The sequence below is a fragment of the Manis javanica genome, chromosome 5, assembly GCF_040802235.1.
Source record: "Manis javanica isolate MJ-LG chromosome 5, MJ_LKY, whole genome shotgun sequence".
In the NCBI taxonomy this organism is placed as follows: domain Eukaryota; kingdom Metazoa; phylum Chordata; class Mammalia; order Pholidota; family Manidae; genus Manis; species Manis javanica.
In genome coordinates this window covers 7,613,375-7,632,563 of record NC_133160.1, presented here as the reverse complement: position 1 = coordinate 7,632,563, position 19,189 = coordinate 7,613,375, and the positions used below count along the sequence as shown (strand labels likewise).

The following is a 19,189-nucleotide window of genomic DNA, read 5'->3' as shown; positions in this document are numbered from 1 at the left end:
GACGGTTTTCCAAGGTTGACTTCGCTCAAAGTGTAAATGTAAACTCTCCTTAAAAATCACATGGGTCCCAAAACGCGCAGAGCACCTCTTTAAAGCAGCGTGCTCTCGCCTGATACTCCAAATGGGGAGCTCTGGGATGAGAGAAGGCAATGGAAGATGAAGTTAACCAACATTTATTGAAATCCGATTCCCATCATTATCTCAGTAAATGGAACCATCTTCCATCCACCCATGCAGGCCAAAACGTAGCAGAAGTCAAACTATGGTATTTCATCTCCACCCGCACATATACATTTAATCCATCAGCAAGCCCTGTAATTTCTCTCATAGTATATATCCTCTTATCCTCACCTCTAACACAAACCTAGTGTGCAGCACCAGACCTCTCTCCTCCAAATATACCGAGTGCTCAGGCTTCTCCCAGCTTCCTCCTTTTTAGTTTGAAGTTTGAAATTTTGAAATCTGCCATAATACATTCTCTATCCATAGCCCAGGAGATCTTTTACTGTGTAAACCAGATTGTGTCATCTCCCTGCTTAGTGGCTTCCTCTGGCCTCAGGAAAGAAGGCACTCCAGGGCTCCCCTCACTGGCCCTGCGGGTCTGGCCCCTGCCTAACAGTCCTGCCTCTATCTTGGCAAACCCTTCACCACCTGGGGTCCTAAGCTTCAGCCATTAGGCCTTTTTCTCCTGCCCAGGGCCTTCAGATTTAGGATTCCCTTTGCCTAACCCTCTCTTCCCAGTCCTTCAACAGTCCCACCTCGTGAAAGCTGAATTAATCCTAGAATATTGTTGAATCTCTCCACCAAAATGATGATGAAGAGGAGGAAGAGGGAGACAGGGAGGAAGAGGAAAGAAGTTAAAGGTTCTCACAAGGAAAATAATTGTGACTATGTGGGTGCTGGATGTGAACTAAACATACGGTGCTAATCATTTGCCGTATATGTACATATATCAGATCATTGTGCTGTCCACCTTAAAGTTACACAGTGTTGTATGTCAGTTATATCTCAATAAGGCGAGAAAAAAATATTTATGTAAACAAACACTTATGTTTACGTAAGACTTTCTGGAGAATTCAGTGAGACACACCGCAGAGCTGTAAGGGCAGAGTTCCGGGGGGCTTGGCACTGGGCTGTGTTTGGGGGAGAGGGCTTACAGTGAAAACAGCCCAGGCCTTGCCCCTTTAGAGCTCATCTTCTCGAGGAGACAGACAACATACGGATCGTTCCATTGGCCGCACAGATCACTGGAGAGGAGAAGATGCCTGCTGTTTTAGATTGGGGCCCCCTGAGGAGCAGAGACCCCCCCCAGGAAGTCAGGTGCCAAGGCACATTGAAATGGGGCACAGAATGAGGTGCAGCGCAGAAGGGAGGTGGTTTGAGGCCAGAAAGTGCGGCCCAGCGAGTGAGGTAGGCGAGCTAGGGAATAAGGCGGGACCTTGTGAGGACAGTGACAAGGGCTGGCTTTGGACTGGTTTGGGTAGGTGTCCTCAAATCCCCATCGTCCGTTTATTTGCCCCATCTACAGCACTTGATAGAGTGGGTCCCTTCCTCTTCCTTAGAGCACTTTTTCCCGGGGGCCCCACATTCTCCCGTCATCCCTCGGCTGTGCCTCCTCAGTCCCCTCCACTGGGTCTTTCTCCTTTCCCTGACCTCCAGGTGTTGAAGTGCCCCAGGACCCAAAGCTGGCACCTTGTCTCCTTTCTCATTCATTCCATCGGTGATTTCATCCAGTCCAAAGGCTCAAAATACCATCTGCATGCTGAGGGCTCCTCCATTTATTTATTTCCCACCCAGACCTCTCTCCTCAATTCCCAAACATATTTCCAGCTGCCTGCTCCCATCTCCATTTAGATGTCCAGTAATGAAATTCCAGATTTCACTTTCAGACCTTCAATCCTCCACCAGTGGATAGTCAATATCATGGAATTAGATGAAACTCTTGGGGAAATACATGGAGATAGAAAAGGAAGAGTGGGTAGAGAGGTGGGTTGGCCTCTGACACTGGATCGTGTACCCCCAGGTTCCTGCCAGGTACCCCGAAAACTCAGACCCAGGCAGCTATACTCTTAGACATTACAGTAATTATTCATTCCCACCTGTCCTCCTGCCACTATCAGTCCATAAAAATAGTTGACACTGTGTCTTGTTCTCAGATGCATCTCCAAGTCTTAGCATGACGTATGCCTGCAGCAGTGATCAATGAGTGGGTCCAAAACAAATACATATAGAAATGAATAGTAACATACATGCCTCAGCCCCAGTGAGTTCCAGTGGAAGGAAACTGAAATTTGGGTCTTCAGGCCAGTCACTGGAATCATAGCTAGTCCATCTCAGTAAATGGAATCATCTTCCATCCACCCATTCAAGCCAAAATGTAGCAGAAGTCAAACGATGGTATTTCAACTCCACCCCCACTCAGTTTCCTTGTCTGTAACCTCTACTCGGCCTGCCCCATTGGATGGTTGCGTGGCCCTGTGTCACATTACAGGGGACGCTCTGTGTTGTACAACAGCAAAAGGTGTTTATGACGTCTCTGATCCTGGATACTGAGTATCATTGACTGCACAAAGGGCACTGCTTCTGTGAAGGGCTCATCTGCAGCACACCTGGTGCTCTCTCCCAGCCCTGGGGTGACATTTACACTAGACCTGAAACCCGAGAGGCTCTGCCTTTGCCGGGAAGAACGTTCAGAGTCCTTGGCCTCACTTTGCAACTTTTCCTTCCCTCTGTCCCTTTTGGATGGGACAAATCTTACATTCGTTTTACGTTTGGTTTGAATCAGACTGAGGGCAGGGACTTGCCACACTCACACCCAGACTTGCCTCCCGCCTTTCTGTGCCTTGGGATGCATTGGCTGGACGAGAGCACAGACAGTTCAAACACATCCTAAGCCCAAAGCAGGGCCTGCAGGCTGAGAGGCTGGCTGATAAGCAGGAGCATTTTTTGAGTCCCCAGTGTGTGATTCTCACTCTGTAGCTCTCAGTCCTCCTAAGGACCCTGTGAGGTAGAGCTTACATTTTTCTCTGTTTTTAAGGAAGAGCCTGGGCACAGAGGGATGAAGCAGCTCTCCTAAGGCCCACTGGTAATGGGCAGCAGTGCTGAGAGCCTAAATCCAGCATCTACATCTACAGCCTTTGTCCTAGTCCACAGACCGTCCCTGACCCAGGTCTCCAACCTCAGCTCCTGTCCCCTGCCCCCAGGCCCCACCACTCTCTGTCCTGGGCAGACACTGGCCAAGCCTCATCCCCACACCTTACAGGTATATCCCTAGGCCCTTGAACCATGCCTAGCACTTTGTAGATGCTCATTAAATACTGGAGGAAAAAAAAGAGTAAATGGACACTGGGTGCCAGGAACTTTATACATCCACTATCTCATTACATTCTCCTAGTAACCCACTGAAACTGTAATAGTAATACATTTAGTCTTGCTTTAAATGCAGAAAGATTAAATATTCATTCAACCAACAGGATGCCCACCTATACTATGTTCTGTGCCTGGCATTTTTTCCACATGCCAGGGATACAACTACAAGAAAACTCTGTTTCCAGAGCTACCATTCCAGCAGAAATGCAGACAAGCCCATCTCTGTCACACTGAACTTTTCAAAAGCCACATGGATCTTTTCAGAAGTCAAATCTAATTACATCAGGGCCCTGTCTAAAACTCCTTATGTATAACAAAAGAAAAAGAAAAATTCCTAACAACATGGCTAGCAGGATTTGGGGTCTTGTTCCAAGAACACTGGGATGCCACTGCAAGGAGGTGGCAGTAAACCTGAACAAGAGGTTATCTCCTGGAAGAGCTCCTGGTTAGCAAAGAGGACACGGCCAACTTTAAGAAGCTTCAGTCCTTTTTTGTCCTCTCCTTGGGCTGCAGGTCTGGCCATACTCAGAGCTGTCCCCAGTAAGCGCACCTGGCAGTGGACTGGCTGTAATCTTATCAGTCTCCACTCAGCATTAGTTACTAGTGCCTTTTCTTTAAAAAGAGGAAACTGAGGCTCAGCATGGTTAGGTAGCCTGCCTGAGGTCAACACTGAGGCCAACGGGCCATCTGACCCCAGCGTCAAACCCCAGCTCTGTCACCAACCTAAATTTTCTCACTTGTAAAAATCTACACTGATGCACGTTTCTGGATACCCTATTTCCTGAATGTTCTCTGGTCAGCCACATGTGGCTCTGGGACAAGGTTGAAACCTCCTCACCCAACATTCCTCCCCTCCCCCCATTCTGGGACAGCAATATCTCACTTGGTTGCCCCAGGGCCAGTCCCCTCCCACCTCAGGCACTCCCTTGCGTTCTTGGTGTACCTGTGGACATGGCTGTCTTCCCCAAGCCTGCAAAGTGCCCTTGAAGGTAGGAGAAAGGGTCGTGCAAATTTATATTCCAACAGCAGTTAGCACAGTGCTTTCTGCACAGAGCTGGGAGTCAACAAATATTTGTAAAATGAAATCGTCCTAGAATGGGTCTCAATCTTCCATGTCTTTCTTTACATTGCTCCTCAAAGCTAATCAGTGTAAATTAGTAAATCTTGCAGATCCTATCATCCCAAAAATCTCTCAGGTTCACCCTTTCCCGTCTATTCCCACCATCCTTGTTTCTTGTTTCCTTCTGATCTTTGTAATAATCTCGTAACAGGTCCTCCTTCATCTCTCTTCTTCCTAGCCCAGAACACTTTTTCCACAAACCCTCAAATAACCATCCTGCTACTGCCCTGTGCAAAAATCTCCAATTTTACCAAAATAAGTCATAGTTCCATCTTTTAAGATGCAGAACTACACCAGGGCCCCAGCCAACCTTTTAGCCAAATTCATTCCATAAATATTTACTGACCACTCCTTTGTCCCAGGCACTTAGCTGGGTCATAATTAAAGAGTGAGGTACAAAACAATTTGAATTCCTGCCCTTGTGGAGCTTATATGTTAATAGTTAATAGGAGAAATAGTAAACAAATGAAAGCACAACAAAATAAATAAGCATAATTATAGCACCTACTCTAGAGAAATAAGCACTCAGGTGCACCAAGAAACCTGTACAAGGATGTTCTTAGCAGCATTGTTTATAACCGTGAAAAATTAGAAACAAACTACATATTCATCAAAAGGAAAATGGCCACATGAACTGTGGTATATCCAAATTTAAGAATATAGATAGCCACTGAAAAAAATGTAGTACCACATGTACTCATATGCTAGATCACCAAGGCCTTGTAGGGTAAAAAAGAAAGAAAGCCACAAAAAAAAACAGGCCATTTTTGTTTAAAAATGCATGGACAATTATATAGTCTCTAAAGGAAATAAAATTTCTCTAGAGAAATTTTCTTTAAAAATTCCTTTAAAAATTTCCTTAAAGGAAATTTCAAAATTGTATGTGTATATAATATAGATGTATCATATACAACATTTATACAGACCATAGAAATATATATGATTTTGCAATATATACAAATATTCAATCATTATGCTATACATCTGAAACTAATATATCAATTATATATCAATCAGTTAATATATGAATAAAAGTTGGTTAGTTCTCAAATGTGGGCAAGGATCCAGGACAGTTTGGTGGCAGCTAATATGTTCATTGTTTTTACAGAATTCCAAGCTGCGTTAAATACCATGAGAAATAAAAAATGAAAATAAAATGTTTAGTATTTCCATATTCTGCTTTTGGATCAATATTTGATCATCTATTCTCTACTTACCCATCTCATTGCTGTGCCCACTGCCTGTCCCACGTCCACTTTGAATCTCCCCAAATCCACATGCCATGTATGTGGGAAATCAACCTGGAGCCATTCTGGCCAGCCCCTAGGTCCACTCCAAATGCCACCACTGTCTCTTTGTTAAGTCACTCTCTTTATGACATATGCTGGCTTAAGCCTAGTCATGTGGGTTTGTCCACCTGATAGGCTCCCCAAAGGGAAGGTCAGTTTCCTCCATGTCAGGGCACAGCAGCCACCTGTAAAAAGTGTCTGCACTATTTCGCTGTTCTGTTTAACTAAATAAATACCCTCTCTGGTTCTTTTACTCATTCATTCACTCTTTCACCCAACAAATTTTATTAAGCATGTTCTATGTACCAGGCACTGTTCTAGGTGCTGGGAATGCAACAAGAAAGTAAACCAGTCAAAATGCCTATCCTCCTTCATGTAATTGTAGATAAATGATACCAAAATTTAAAAAAAATTTTTTAATTAAAAAATTTTTTAAAAAATGCGCATCTTCAAGAAGTTAATGCTTAAATTATGCAGTATTAGATGGTAAGTGCTATGGAGAAAAATAAGGCATAGAGGCCAGAAAATGGAGTGGGGCAATGGGGTGGTATTAAATAGGCTAGTTGGGGAACACTTCACAGGTAGAGACATCTGAGTAAAGGTCCTACAGTGGGAGCCATGTGGAGTTCTGGGTAAAGCGCATTCCAGGTTAAAGGACTGACATGCAGAGACCTTGGTGCAGTGTGCCCAGTGTCTTAAGGAACTGCCAGGAAGCCATTGTGGCGGGCTTGGAGCAATGAGAGGAGACAAGTGAGAAAATCAGAATGGAGGAGGTGCATAGTGATTACGTGGGGCCTTTTAGGCATTATAAAGACTGGATTTTATTTTGAATGAACCTGAGAGCCACTCAGTGGTGTGACCAGAGGAATTGTATCAAGGGGCTTATTAAGCTGACTGATAAAACCAAAATGTAGAGTCTCCTTTGCTGAAATCACTCAGATATTTAAGTGCGTCCATTATGTTCAGGTTACTTTTACAACAGTGATGATAGTAACAGTAAGAAGAGATGAGAAAAAGGATAACAACAGAGGAAAAATAAAACAACTTATTGAGCCCCACCTGGTGCCAGAGTCTTAGCGCCACAGCTGAGTTATCCAATCGTGGCGTTATTTCATCCTTCTGCGAACCTGTACTCTGAAATCCATTTGGCAGAAGAGGAAACTGTAGCCATCAGACTTACGAATTCTCTAACTCACCTGAGGTTCTACAACAAGAATAAAGTGGAATTCTACACAAACTAATTCCAAAACCCATGCTGACTCATGCCATTCTTTTTTGTCCAAAGTGGTTAACCTTGCCTTTAAGAGAATAGGGAATAATAATAGCCATCACTGATTAAGTACTTAGACGCCAAGTACATTCTATGCGCCATTTCTAGGAACCCAGGCAGCCAGGACCCCCAGTGCCTGAATTAGAAAGATGCACCTCTAAGTGGTGACAGGAGTAGAGGGTAAAGGACTGAGGCCCTGGAACTGGCTTTCTGGGTTCCCACGAAGACTCTGAGCTACATGGCTGTGTCACATCTGCCACCTCTGTTGAGCTCTTTGCCTCTGTTTCCCCTATTTTGCAAATGGAGGTAAGAGTATTCACTGGCAAGTATACTGGGGAGGAATAAATAAGTCCTCACTTATAACATGCTTTGGGGAGAATTTGGCACACAGTACTCAATTAAGACACACTATTATTACAGAGACCATTGCCCATCGCCACAGAAGCTCACCAGCATTCAAAACCAGGCCAGTTCTTCACCACTGCAGGGCCCAGCCAGGTACTTATTGATGGGTTAGAAAAAGAGAAGTGAGTGTGTTTAATAGCAGGCGAGGGAGACTTCAGATTTGGACCCAGATTTGTCCACTCCAAATCCTGAGTAGCCCTCAATCACCAGCGAGACCACCCAATTAGAGAAAGCCAGTGGAATTCTCTGACAGGTACCTGGATCTGGGTGGTCCTCACGGCCCCTGGGAGCGACCACCTGCTTTTCAGTGTTCCTTGAGCATCTTCTCCACACTGGAAGTCAAGCAAGACGTGAGAGGCCTCCGAAGGAGACAGCCAGGCGAGAGGCGGCAAAAAGAACGTGAAATTGATGAGTTCCAAGGCTCCTTGCTATAGGTGTGCCCTCGCAAGCCACACCCTCAAACAGGATATTGGGATTTGGGGAAAATGCTAGAGAGTGGATTATAAGGTCAGAGCCACACCCCTGATAGGCGATGAGTGACCAAAAAATATGTCTAGACTAAAGGTCAGGCAGCAGCCCTCGAGTTCAGAGTGTAGTTAATCCAGAAACACGCCACGGCACTTCACTTTCAGCCGAGGGGTTTCTGCTCAGCAGCTCCCAACACTTAACACAGCAGCTTGCCTCGGAAACCGGAACTAAACAGAACACAGTCCTCAGAGCCTGCCTGCCTCCAAATCCTGGCTCCACCGCGCAGCTGCCGAGAGACCTCAGCCCGATGGCTCAAGCGCCCTGCCTCACCTGTAAAAGGGAAATAATAACGTCTCCCGGTGCATCGGGGGCTTCTGAGGGTTAAATGAGCTAATGACAATGAAACCTGAAAACTGGCGCATGGTGATCCCCCAGTAAACGTCAGCCAGAGTGACATTAGTCATTATTCTCTCTGGATGTCTCCCTGTTCCAAAACAGCCCTGCTTTTCGGACTTCACTAATCCCTTCTGTTTCTTTAACAACTTTTTTAAAAACGTGATCAGCACATCTTGTTGACATATTTTTACAAACACCAAGCCTGCATGTCCTCTTAAAATATTTCAAGAGATTATGTTTTGTTCCCACTTGCTTTGAGGAACTACTTCAACGTCATTGAGTGGGATGAAAACAGTGAAAAAAAAAAAAAGCAAATGCGGATTGTTAGGATCATCTTTCCTCAACTTCCTAAAAAAAAAAATTTGTTTTAAAGTAAGATTCAGATGCTGGGCTCTTGAGGACTATCTTGCTAAGTATTCTCTTATCCGGTTCGTTTTTTTTTTTTTTTTCCTCCCCCATAAACACGACAGTAATGAGATAGTTTTTCTTTCTCCCTGTCTCAAAAAAAAAAAATCTATCATATAAATTTCTCCAAACCAACTGAATTTTCTACAAGGATTTATAACTGATGTGCTCTATTCTTCAAAGAAAATAAGAATACTCTGAGCAGAAGTACTGCTTCTGAAGCAGTTTTACTTGAAATCAACAAATAAGAACAACGTGTCCCCAAGGAAACAAAGTAGTATTTGGACTCGAAGCTAAAATGGCTCTGCCTTAATCCTCTGTTACCCAGTGCTATGGAGCTGCGTTTACAGGAAACGCCTGCCACCAGAAGTTTTCTGCTAGTTTCCAACCATATTTCTGCACCATCAACTCAGCCATATGGAAACAAATAAAACACCCAGCTTAAAAAAAAAAATCGTAAAGGAAAGGAAGAGAATGCTGACCTGTTCATTTCTACCTTCTTCAGAATGGGTAGAGAAACGAGAAAGGCAGGCTCCCCTCCCCCTCCAGAACTGGGCTTCCCGGCTGGGTGGAAACTATCTCATTACCACATTTTCAACAAGTAGACCGGTTTCCTCGTTTAATCAAAGTTAGTTTGTGGTTGTGTGGCAGGCTGCGCATGCCATGTTTTTATGGCTATAGAAAATGTGTATTTATTTATTTTGAGATGGCTGTGACCATATGACAAACATAAGCCAGCCTTAGCCCATGATTTATAAGAGCTCTGAAAAGCACTGCCTTTAAACATTTTAATAGGAGCTCTCTCATCCTTTGTAAGTGGAAGTGTAAATTGGTACAGTCCTTTTGTAAACAACTCAGTGAGACAAGTCAAGGGCCTTACAAATGTTCATACATCTGGGTGTAGTAATAACACTTATGGTTCCGATCCTAAGGAAGTAGCCCTAATCAAGGAAAAGGTGTTATGAACAAAGATATTCATGGCAACAAGATTTACTATAAGGGAGAGAAGAATACACACACACACACACACACTCACTCTCCATATTTATGTAGAAACGTACAAATAAAGGAATAGTTAACCATCCAAGTTTCTCCTCCACTCTTGCACACAGCCCTCTCAAAATTAGAGTTTTGAAAATATGCCATTGGGAAATACTTAAAATAGTAAAAGAAAAAATCAAGATGCGGAATCAAATTTTTAATAAACTATAAGTCTTTTTATTAGTAAGGAAAAGGGGAATCTATAGGTATATGTAAAAATGTTAAAAGTGGTTTTCTTAGAATGGACAGGGTATTACTGGGGTACTAAGAATTTATTGTTATTTCACTAGCAATAATAATGGCATTATGGGGGAGTTACATTAGAAAAAAGGTAAATATATTCTTTAGATACATATACCGAAGCATACCAGAGGAGAATGACATGAAATGTCAGCATTTATTATATTTTAAGCAATTTTTTTTAAAAACAGGAGAATTGAAGCAAGGGGGTTAACTTGAACTTCAGAACTGTGTGCCAGGTATGGGGGCAAGGGGTTCATTTTACTATTCTTTCTACTTTTGTGTGCATTTCAAAATCTCTATTAAAATAGTTTAAATGGTTGTTCTTTGATAATGGTATATCCATGACCTTTTCCTACCTCCTATTTTCCTCAGATTACTTTCTGTAATAAGCTTGTATTATCTTTGAAATGAAACAAATTAACATTTATTTTACCAAAAAGAAATAAAAACTAAGAAGAGTTGACAGTCCCACGGAGATGTTTTTATTGCTGTGTAATAGAAGTGAATCCTCCAAATGCTGTGATAAGCCTGTGTGCCTTAAAATGTGAGCTCATAAATGATCCAAATCCTCTCTATTAGACAGCACCGTGCCATCTGAGACTACGCTGTAAATATGATCAGCTGATAAAAAGGCCAGCTGCAACGAACCATTTTAAAGATTAGGAACCATTTAAAAACACACACACATGCCACCTCTTGCCTCTTAAATGTTAAGTGGCAAGATACTCTGGTTTTATTTCTAAAGTTTCATGCAATCATCGTTTAAGCAGCACAGAGTTCCACATACTGCCAAGCTGACTCAGAAGGAAGGGTTCCACATTCCTTAATTAGCAGCAACAGAAAAGCACCACTTCCTGCACTGGACTTTCCCATTTCATCCAGCTACTCAACTGGCTCAACACACCAGACAAGTTCACGTAGAGGATTTCCATAAAGCCTGGAAACAGAGATAGAGTGCTATGTAATTGACTCTACAAATTTGTTTTGTTTTATTCTACGTTACTCTGTTACACCCTATTGTATTCTAATTTTGGCAGATTACAGATATCCACGTTAACATTCTGCATATTCTTGGTTTCCAGGCTTCATGGACACCCTGTGTGTACTGAGATCACAGTTAGTTGCAGAAAAGATGAACGCTTCACCAACTTGAAAATACATTTCTCTCGATTAGTGATAGTCAAAAGATTTAAACTACTGGGGCCAGAAGTTTCATTTTTAGTAGCAGTTACTTAAGTTTCTGATTTGTATTAAAGTTCTCTGGCAGAACTCACACAGGATTTAAGAGCATGAGGAAGATTTCCCAACAAGATTACACGGTTTTCCAATGTTATAGATTTGATCATCTCTGAAAAGTTGCAGCTTTAATTGAAATGTCAGATTCCCAGGAAACACTCTCCTTGTAAAGATTGGATTTAACCGCTGTAACAGTTACTTACTTTGAACTTCAGGGATTTTGAAGGTATGTAGAATAACCCTAAGCAAGTGATTGACAGATTTACAGACAAAAAAAAAAAAAGATTGGGAAAACACTATGTTGGTACTTTGAGGGACCCTAAGTCTGTTCTATGATGCATTGTTTCATTTTTCCCTTCTGGTTCTCTCTTCCTAAAACTGTGTCTTTTCAAAGAATTCTGCTCCTCTTTGACCACCGGGCTGCCAGATTTATATTTGTTTATCAGTCAAGTACTTTCAATGTAAATAAGAGAAGAGATGAGAAAAGCCAACAGTCATATGTATACCCCAAGAGACAAAACATGTTTGCGTTAGCAGCAAACCTGCCTTCTCAAGGATCTAAGAAGGAGCAAAGAAATTCTGCTTAGGAATTTTTTTTTTCTTCTGAAGACCTCTTACTGCATTTGAGAACATCTGAGGCTGTCCAGTAGGGTAGACCAACCCTTGACTGGATCTCTTCAGAATGAAAGTCTTTCCTTCTGACCCCGGAGAAGATTGAATTACTTCTAATACTACATAATCATGATGAAAAATGTATTTTAAAATTCATGAACTTTAAATAACAATTATGACAAGTTGAGTCCAGAGCCAAAGGTACTGCTCAAATTAAATACACTTTGGGCTTTTGGACCTTAAAATACCTATCCCCTGGGCTCCAATATCCCCTATTAAACTTATTTTTGTATTAAAAAAAAAATAGGCTTTTGGTATTCTTGGGCCATGTGAGAGGTGCACTTTGACTCTCTCTCTGACTCGGTTTCCCTGCTTCCTCCTTGTATCACAAGATACTACAAAGGTGCATGAAAAGTGTCCCATGACTATGATACTGTCTTTTTGGAGACATAAAGATTTGTCATAGAGTTCTTTCCTTGAAAATAATGTTTAGCAAAACAGCACATTGTAAAACATGACCCTGAGCCCAGGCAGCTGACTCTTCTTTCACCTTCAAAATAATAATATCCCCAAAATACGAGTAAGAGCAATCTTGTTTCAATTTTGATTCTAAAAAAAATTCAGAGAACTCAAGATTGAAATAAAATTATTAATATCTGGGGGATACTATTCACAGCTAAGAGTTTGGCCCATGAAAAGCAAGGGTATCTGAATTGACTCTAAAATTTTGCCTCCCTCCCTTCTGTGTATTAAAACACCACTAATGCCATCCTCTTTACTTTCGCAACGCATTAAAGATTTTCATGTCCTTACTTTCCAAGTAGACCTCCACACGCTGTAAGTCCATCCGAGAAACACGGGAATTGTGACCGGTAATAAATTCAAAGCTTGGGCTTTGCACACAGGGCGCCCACCATTGGCCGTATTTTCTATTCTGTTCATGGAGACTCCGGTGTGAATGGTGCCCACCTGGAGCTGTTCAATGCACTGAAATAATCTTAGTAAACCTGCAATAGTTTGAGCACAACCTCTGCTCCTGCCTCATCTTGCTGGACGGGCTGCTGTGTCGCCGTCTGTTAGATAGTGAACCTCCGAGGCCTCCTGGCCTTGTTGATATTTCTTGGCTTATCAGCACATCATTAGTTGGAGTATTTCCTTAGTCATAGAGTCTGGCCGTTTATTGGGATGTTCTCAGTAGGAACTACAGTTGAAGATAACAAAGTAGTTATTGAAACATGAATGTGAAAAATAGATGCTCTGTCTTCTTGGGGGCTTATGATGGGTTTTACCACTTTCTGATTTTCAAACTTTGAGTTGTTTTTCAGAGCGGAGACCTGATTTTATTTTTTCTTTCCTATGACACGTGCATGTTTAAATCTTCTGAAAATATGGACATTTTCTGACCAGGTAACAACACTAAATATCTTCTACCATTCCTAAGACCGAGAAAATAAAAGAAAGCTAGGGAGAGAGTTGGCAAGCAAGGATGTAATAATCTGGCAAGGAAATTCTTGAGCAAGAGTATCTGGGTTTGAATTTATTGGAACATTTGAAAGCAATTAAAATGTTTTTTTTCCCCAAAAACTTATTTTTGTCTTTTTTACTTTAAGTACACACAGGCGTACAACTGAAAAAAAAAAACTTACAAGCATAAACGAATCATTAAGCCATTCAAACCAAGAAACTGCTATTAAGGATCCTCATAGAATGTTAGGAGTGTCTATCGTCCATTCTCAGGCTTATAGCAGGTGTCAAGACCTTCGAAAAAAAAGATGATCAGATCCTTAATATTCACATTTAATTTATATTTATTGACCTGATATTGAATGTCCCACACAGTTAAAAATACTACCTTTCAAAATGGGGAGATGGGTGCTGAAATGATATCTATGTAATTAAACTATATATAAACATGTGTTGAATGAATGTAAGTAGAATATAGTAGGAACCACATTAGCTGAATCATAATTATTTGGGGTATAAAACAACAAAGCAAAACTGAAGGAACAAAACAGCGGCAGACTCACAGACTCCAAGAAGGGAAAGGGGTGGGGAAGGAGGGAGAAGGGGATTAAGGGGCATTATAATTAGCACACATAATATAGGTCGGTCACGGGAGAGGCAGTACGGCACGGAGAAGACAAGTAAAGACTCTATAGCATCTCACTAAGCTGAGGGACAGTGACTGCACTGGGGTTTGGGGGGGACTTGATAATATGGGGTGAATGTTGTAACCACAATGTTGCTCATGTGAAACCTTCATAAGATTGCATATCAGTGATACCTTAATAAAAAAAAGAAAGAATTACTTAGGATAACAACACAATAAGCTAGAAGAATATTGTTACTAGGTCTACGTACCTGCCATATCTTAAATATAAGAGTCACATAACACTCAGAAACACTGTGGTTCTGATGTTGGTATGTTTCGTAGCAGCTTCTTTTGAAGAGGCCTTGTATTTGATAGTATCCTGATTTTCTTCACCTGATCATTTACAATAATGATTTTTCTCATGTGTTAAAAAATAATGTTAGCTACTTCAATGGTGTCTTTTCTTTCTCTTATAAAAGTCAATAGAACACAAATGCTGGACAGACTCCCCAGCTCCCCTCAGCTGCCCACCCACGTCCTTTCGGCTGGACAGGGTGGTGAGTGTCTCTGAAAAGTGAAATGACAATAAAAAAATGGTTTCACTGACAGTTGAATTAAATTCCAACAAGTGAAGATGATCATAGCCCTGGAACTTGTTTTCTTCTGTGTCTTCAGATATTTCAGAGCAAATTATTCAGGAATAAAGACCACAAGAGGGGTATTCATATTGTAAAGGAAAACCCAATCGACAGGGTAATAATCTCCTTTAAAAAGTCTTTACTGTGGTCATAGTGGACGTCTAGGGAGGGGACCTGGGGGGTTGAGGGGTCATGTCTGCATTACAATTCTAAGGAACCAAAGTCATTAAATAACAAACCCACCACCTCTGCCTCCCAGTACATAAGGTCTGGTCACTCCTTCTCTCCCTTTCCACTTGAGAATCAAACTTTATTGCGGGGTGGGGGTGGGAGGTTGTGCACAGTAACCAAACGTAGGACACCTGCTCTGTTTCGTCCATGAGAAATTGTCAGAGGAGTCTTGCCAATGCACCCAAAACTGTATTATCTAACCCCATAAAGTAGAAGCCCCTAAAGATACTCATGAAAGAAATCTTTACAGCATTAATAAGGTTTCCATTCCAAGTGTTTTCGCGCATTCTCCTAAAGCCTCTGACCTGGGGGCTGAACGATGTCCACTTTGCTGCACCCAAAGTGTGAGAGGCTATGGAAAGTGCCACCTGGAGGCTTCTTCAGGGCACCTGGCTGCTGTTGTGTTTTCTCTACACCCCCTCCGCCATCGTGGGTGTGACTTATTTAGACATTTCTTAAGTATTTATTCACATCCATCTCTTCCTGAGTCAACATGGACTTTGCTCACCCTATTTCCTGGAAATATTTCCACCTTGCATGGATGAGCAGTTGCACTGGTTTCTGCCAGAGCACCAAATAGATAATATGTGCTCACATGTAATATGTAAAAAGATGTACCATTTGAGCTTCCCTTCTAAAATGACCACAACTGCTTTCTACCTTTAATTCACAGTATTAAACACTGCCAGATCTTTAAGTTGATACCTAGCTGAGACTCTCCTGTGGGACACCCCTCTTTTTTGGCTATACTCCATTTCTATTGGATTGTCTACCTGGCTTGGACAACTAGCCAGGGACACAGGTAGTGATTAGCCCAACAACCAAGCAGGCTGTGTCCTGAAACACAATCAGTCCTGACCTAACACACCAGACTTAAGTGACAAAAAGTTTGACTGTGCAGTTTTCTCAGTAAGATGACCTGAGGCTAGTCCATGATGTTTGCTTTCTACATTCTAGAAAATGTTTTTAATGGGTTTGGGATTCTTTCACACTAACCACTTTTTGCCTGTTAACATGGCCTGAACTATTGGCCTCATGATGAGATTGTGTTTTGAGAACATGTGGTGAAAGTTGGGATTTTTCTTTTCCTCCTCTTTTTTTCCCTGCTGCTTTAAAAACAAGATAAGCCTGTATGCAAATAGAGTCCACGGTGACCACAGTAATCCCCAACTTTATTTATTGAATTGCAGGGTCTTCCTTCACCCATTAAGCTCTGTTTGCATATCTTTAACATTAGAAACATGTATTCCAGTAATGAGTCATTTGATACATCTTCTGGGTTTATAGCTCTGAGGCTGGATTCAGCAGTACTAATGCCGGAAGAATGGATGTCTCCTTGATGAGAACGTCAGCATTGTTTATGTGCAGAGGGAGACAGAAAGAGATTTTTAGTTTTTCGTTTCTTTTTAACTCTAAAACTGAAATGTGTTCAAATGAGTTAAAAGTAGTATTTAAAACCTATTGAGCTCTGTATTTCATACATGAAGGAAATATGCTATATGACATTCTCTTTCTATATAGAGATAAATGACAGGCTGTTCTCTTCTTGGGAGTCTATATATATAACTAGTCTCTCAAAAAAGAATAATAGCTTTCTATTTTGAGTATTTTTTCCATCCTTAATGAGATGTAATTGACACATAACATTAAGTTTAAGGTGTCCAGTGTGTTGATTTGTTACATTATGTTTTGAATATTTTTAAATGGAAAAACAAAAAGGAAAGAGAGAAAGAGAAAGACAACCTCAAAGCTTTTTCTCAGAAAGAACAGGAAGCCTGAAGGAGGAAGTATGTGACAGTTTATTTTTCAACAAGCACACATTATCAAGTGAATGAAATTCCTCTGGAAGCAATAAAAAATGAAGATTGCAGGATGGCTGTGTTCAGATAGCACAAAAAGCTCCTCAATATTTAGGACCTTTTTCCAAAGCCGAGTTATTAATGACAACCAATTATTGCGCTTTTCCAAAAGGAAACACTGAGTCATTCATGAAATGATCTAAGATTTCGAAACTTGCTTACACCATTTTTTTTTTTTCCTCCTCCTTTCCTACCTGTGCCAAAAAGCAGGCTCAGAAAAGCCAACCAGCAGCCGCGGCCTAAATCCAGGGATCCGGCACTAAATTAGCTCAAGACTGGAGTGATTTCACAAAGACTCCTGGTGCCCCAAAAGGTTGCTGTCCCACCGGAAGGGCAGGCTGGAAAGTGCCTCCACAGCCTGCCAGGATCCTGTGCGGAGGGGCCTCTGTCTTGCCCTTTGCAGGGGCCTCTGATTAACTAGTTCTGGCACAGCAATTATTTGGCCATACCCCTGGCCTGCCTCCAAATTTCATGTGGAACAGCAAATGGGCGTGGGCCCCCAGATAGGCAGGCCCGTGTTCCTAGGAGGCATTACATATTTACGGCCAGAGCCCTACAGAATTTGGCCAGAGAGGAGATACAGATGAGAATGTGTTTGGCGAGGAAGGCCTGACTTCTTGATCCATTTATCAAGAGTGCTTAAGGTTAGGCCATTAAACCATGTTCCACAGACAGTCAACAAATGTTTGGGCTGGGAATAAACCGTGAGTGAGGTGGTTTTAATCCGGGGGTGGGGAAGAGAGCTGCATTGCATCTGTTCTTGCTGAGGAAGAGTATTTCCAGGTATTTATTTTAAAAAACATGACTTTACATAAATTCACTAAGAATTAAACTACCAAAGTTTCTGAATAACCCATTAGAAGCAGCTTATTTCATCTTTACAAACAGCTGTTCAGTCCATGTAGACAAGGAGACAATGTTTTTGTCTAAACAATGTCGAAAAGCTTGGAATTGTGCCTCCTTGACAGAATGCCTTGTGTTTGCATATTGTGCTAGTGAAAGGATTTTACAGGTACACTGTCCCAGTGCGACTGTGAGACAGAGAGGAAGAGAAGGGAAGCGCCATGTCCCATTTCACAGATTAGGAAACTGGCTCAGAGAGACCACGATCTTTCTAAAGTCACAGAAATTAGTTACTTGTAGAGCCCAAACTTCAGTCCTCCTGGCAGAGAACACTGGTTCTTCCCCCGCACACCTTATCCTCTTACACCCCTGATCTGAACGTTCCCTTCTGTAGGTGTGAACTCTGTGAACTTGCTTTTACATGAAGCCTGTGTTTTTTTCACTCCTAGAATTCCCAAGGAATGTCCACTTCATGCCTCTACTTCCTACCTTGAAGATCATGGTCCATTTTCACAAAGGGGATGTACCTATTTGATAAGGAAGTAGTGTAGATTCTAGCATTAATATAGAATGGCTTCCTCTTTTTCTCCTTGAATTTATTACGGTATTATTTTATCCTGACAAAAAAAAAAATCCCAGACTTTTGCACCACATGAGGGACTTTTTAAAAACCCTTTCTCATGCACTAAGATGTTACTGATCATCACCAGTGATTTCTAATTTCCTGTGCTTTTTTTTCACATTTTTTACAATGAGTTGCGCTTTTTTTTTTTCTGGTCATTTAGGGAAAAAAATATTTTAAAAAGCCATCTTACCGTGTGTGTGTGTGTGTGTGTGTGTGTGTGTGTGTGTGTGTAACCCACATGGTGTAATTCACACAGTGGGTAGTTATTACAAACACCAATAGAAAAAAATATTACAAAGTTTAAAGACAAACCATTAGACACTCATGTAGGGCCCACGTACTTAGAATGTGCTGTTTAAGTACCGGTGATTCCAGGGCAGTCTTTTTCAAGTGGTTTTTGTAAAATACCTAGGAGACCTTGAACATTCTGTTACAGTTTTACAATCACGGGGAGAAGGACAGAGGGTGGTGTTCAGGAGGAATATTGCTTTATTACTCAGCTAAAAGTCCCTTTGGCTCTAAAAGTCCCTCCCCTCTGGTGCTTCAGGCTGGGAGAAGTCAGCATTTTCTCTCCCTTCTTGGCATTTTTGCTATGCAGAAGAGCTGTCTGCATTTTCAAAACAGGTAAAAGAAAACTTTGTTCTCTTAGTAAATGATTTCCCCCCAATGGTTACAGATCCTTCCCTCTCGAGGAGACTCTTATTTGCAGGGCAGCAGCCACTTGGGGGAGGGGGAGCTGTCAGCAGCTCACATTGCAATAACGGCAAACATTTTTGGAACTTGCTCACCACGTCTCTAGCGCTATTCTAAGCATTTTATATGCATTAATTTAGTGACTCCTTCCTTACTACAGCCCTATGGAACAGATGCTATTTTCCAGAGGAAGAAACTGAGGCACAGAAAAATTAACTAACCTGCCCAAGATCACACAGCTAACAGCCATGCTCTGATCCATTATTCTTTGCTGCCGGCAGGCACATTAATGCAGCTGGCAAACCTTGGATGAAGTTAGTCCGCTGAGCTCTGTCCCAGAGGCAGAATTGTTTT

The 19,189-nt window shown here is 41.8% G+C and overlaps 1 protein-coding gene and 1 long non-coding RNA gene across 6 annotated transcripts in view; one reads left to right on the top strand and one right to left on the bottom strand.

The window, feature by feature from the left end:
- Window positions 1-8,718, bottom strand: part of ZNF217 (zinc finger protein 217) — a 35,120-nt gene extending 26,402 nt beyond the window's left edge. For 2 of the 3 annotated variants that reach the window (XM_037006308.2, XM_037006314.2), the window contains exon 1: window positions 7,711-8,718. The gene's annotated coding sequence lies outside the window, so the exon portion shown is untranslated. Of the gene's footprint in view, window positions 1-5,706; window positions 5,746-7,710 lie in introns of those variants that run through there. The other variant, XM_073236423.1, reaches the window with a different exon arrangement.
- Window positions 1-19,189, top strand: part of LOC108383812 (uncharacterized) — a 33,103-nt gene that overhangs the window by 4,355 nt on the left and 9,559 nt on the right. Inside the window, exon 1 of one of the 3 annotated variants that reach the window (XR_001849868.3) lies at window positions 18,644-18,766. The exons of the other annotated variants lie outside the window; for them this stretch is intronic. This is a non-coding gene — a long non-coding RNA (uncharacterized lncRNA). Of the gene's footprint in view, window positions 1-18,643; window positions 18,767-19,189 lie in introns of those variants that run through there. 3 annotated transcript variants of the gene reach the window in all.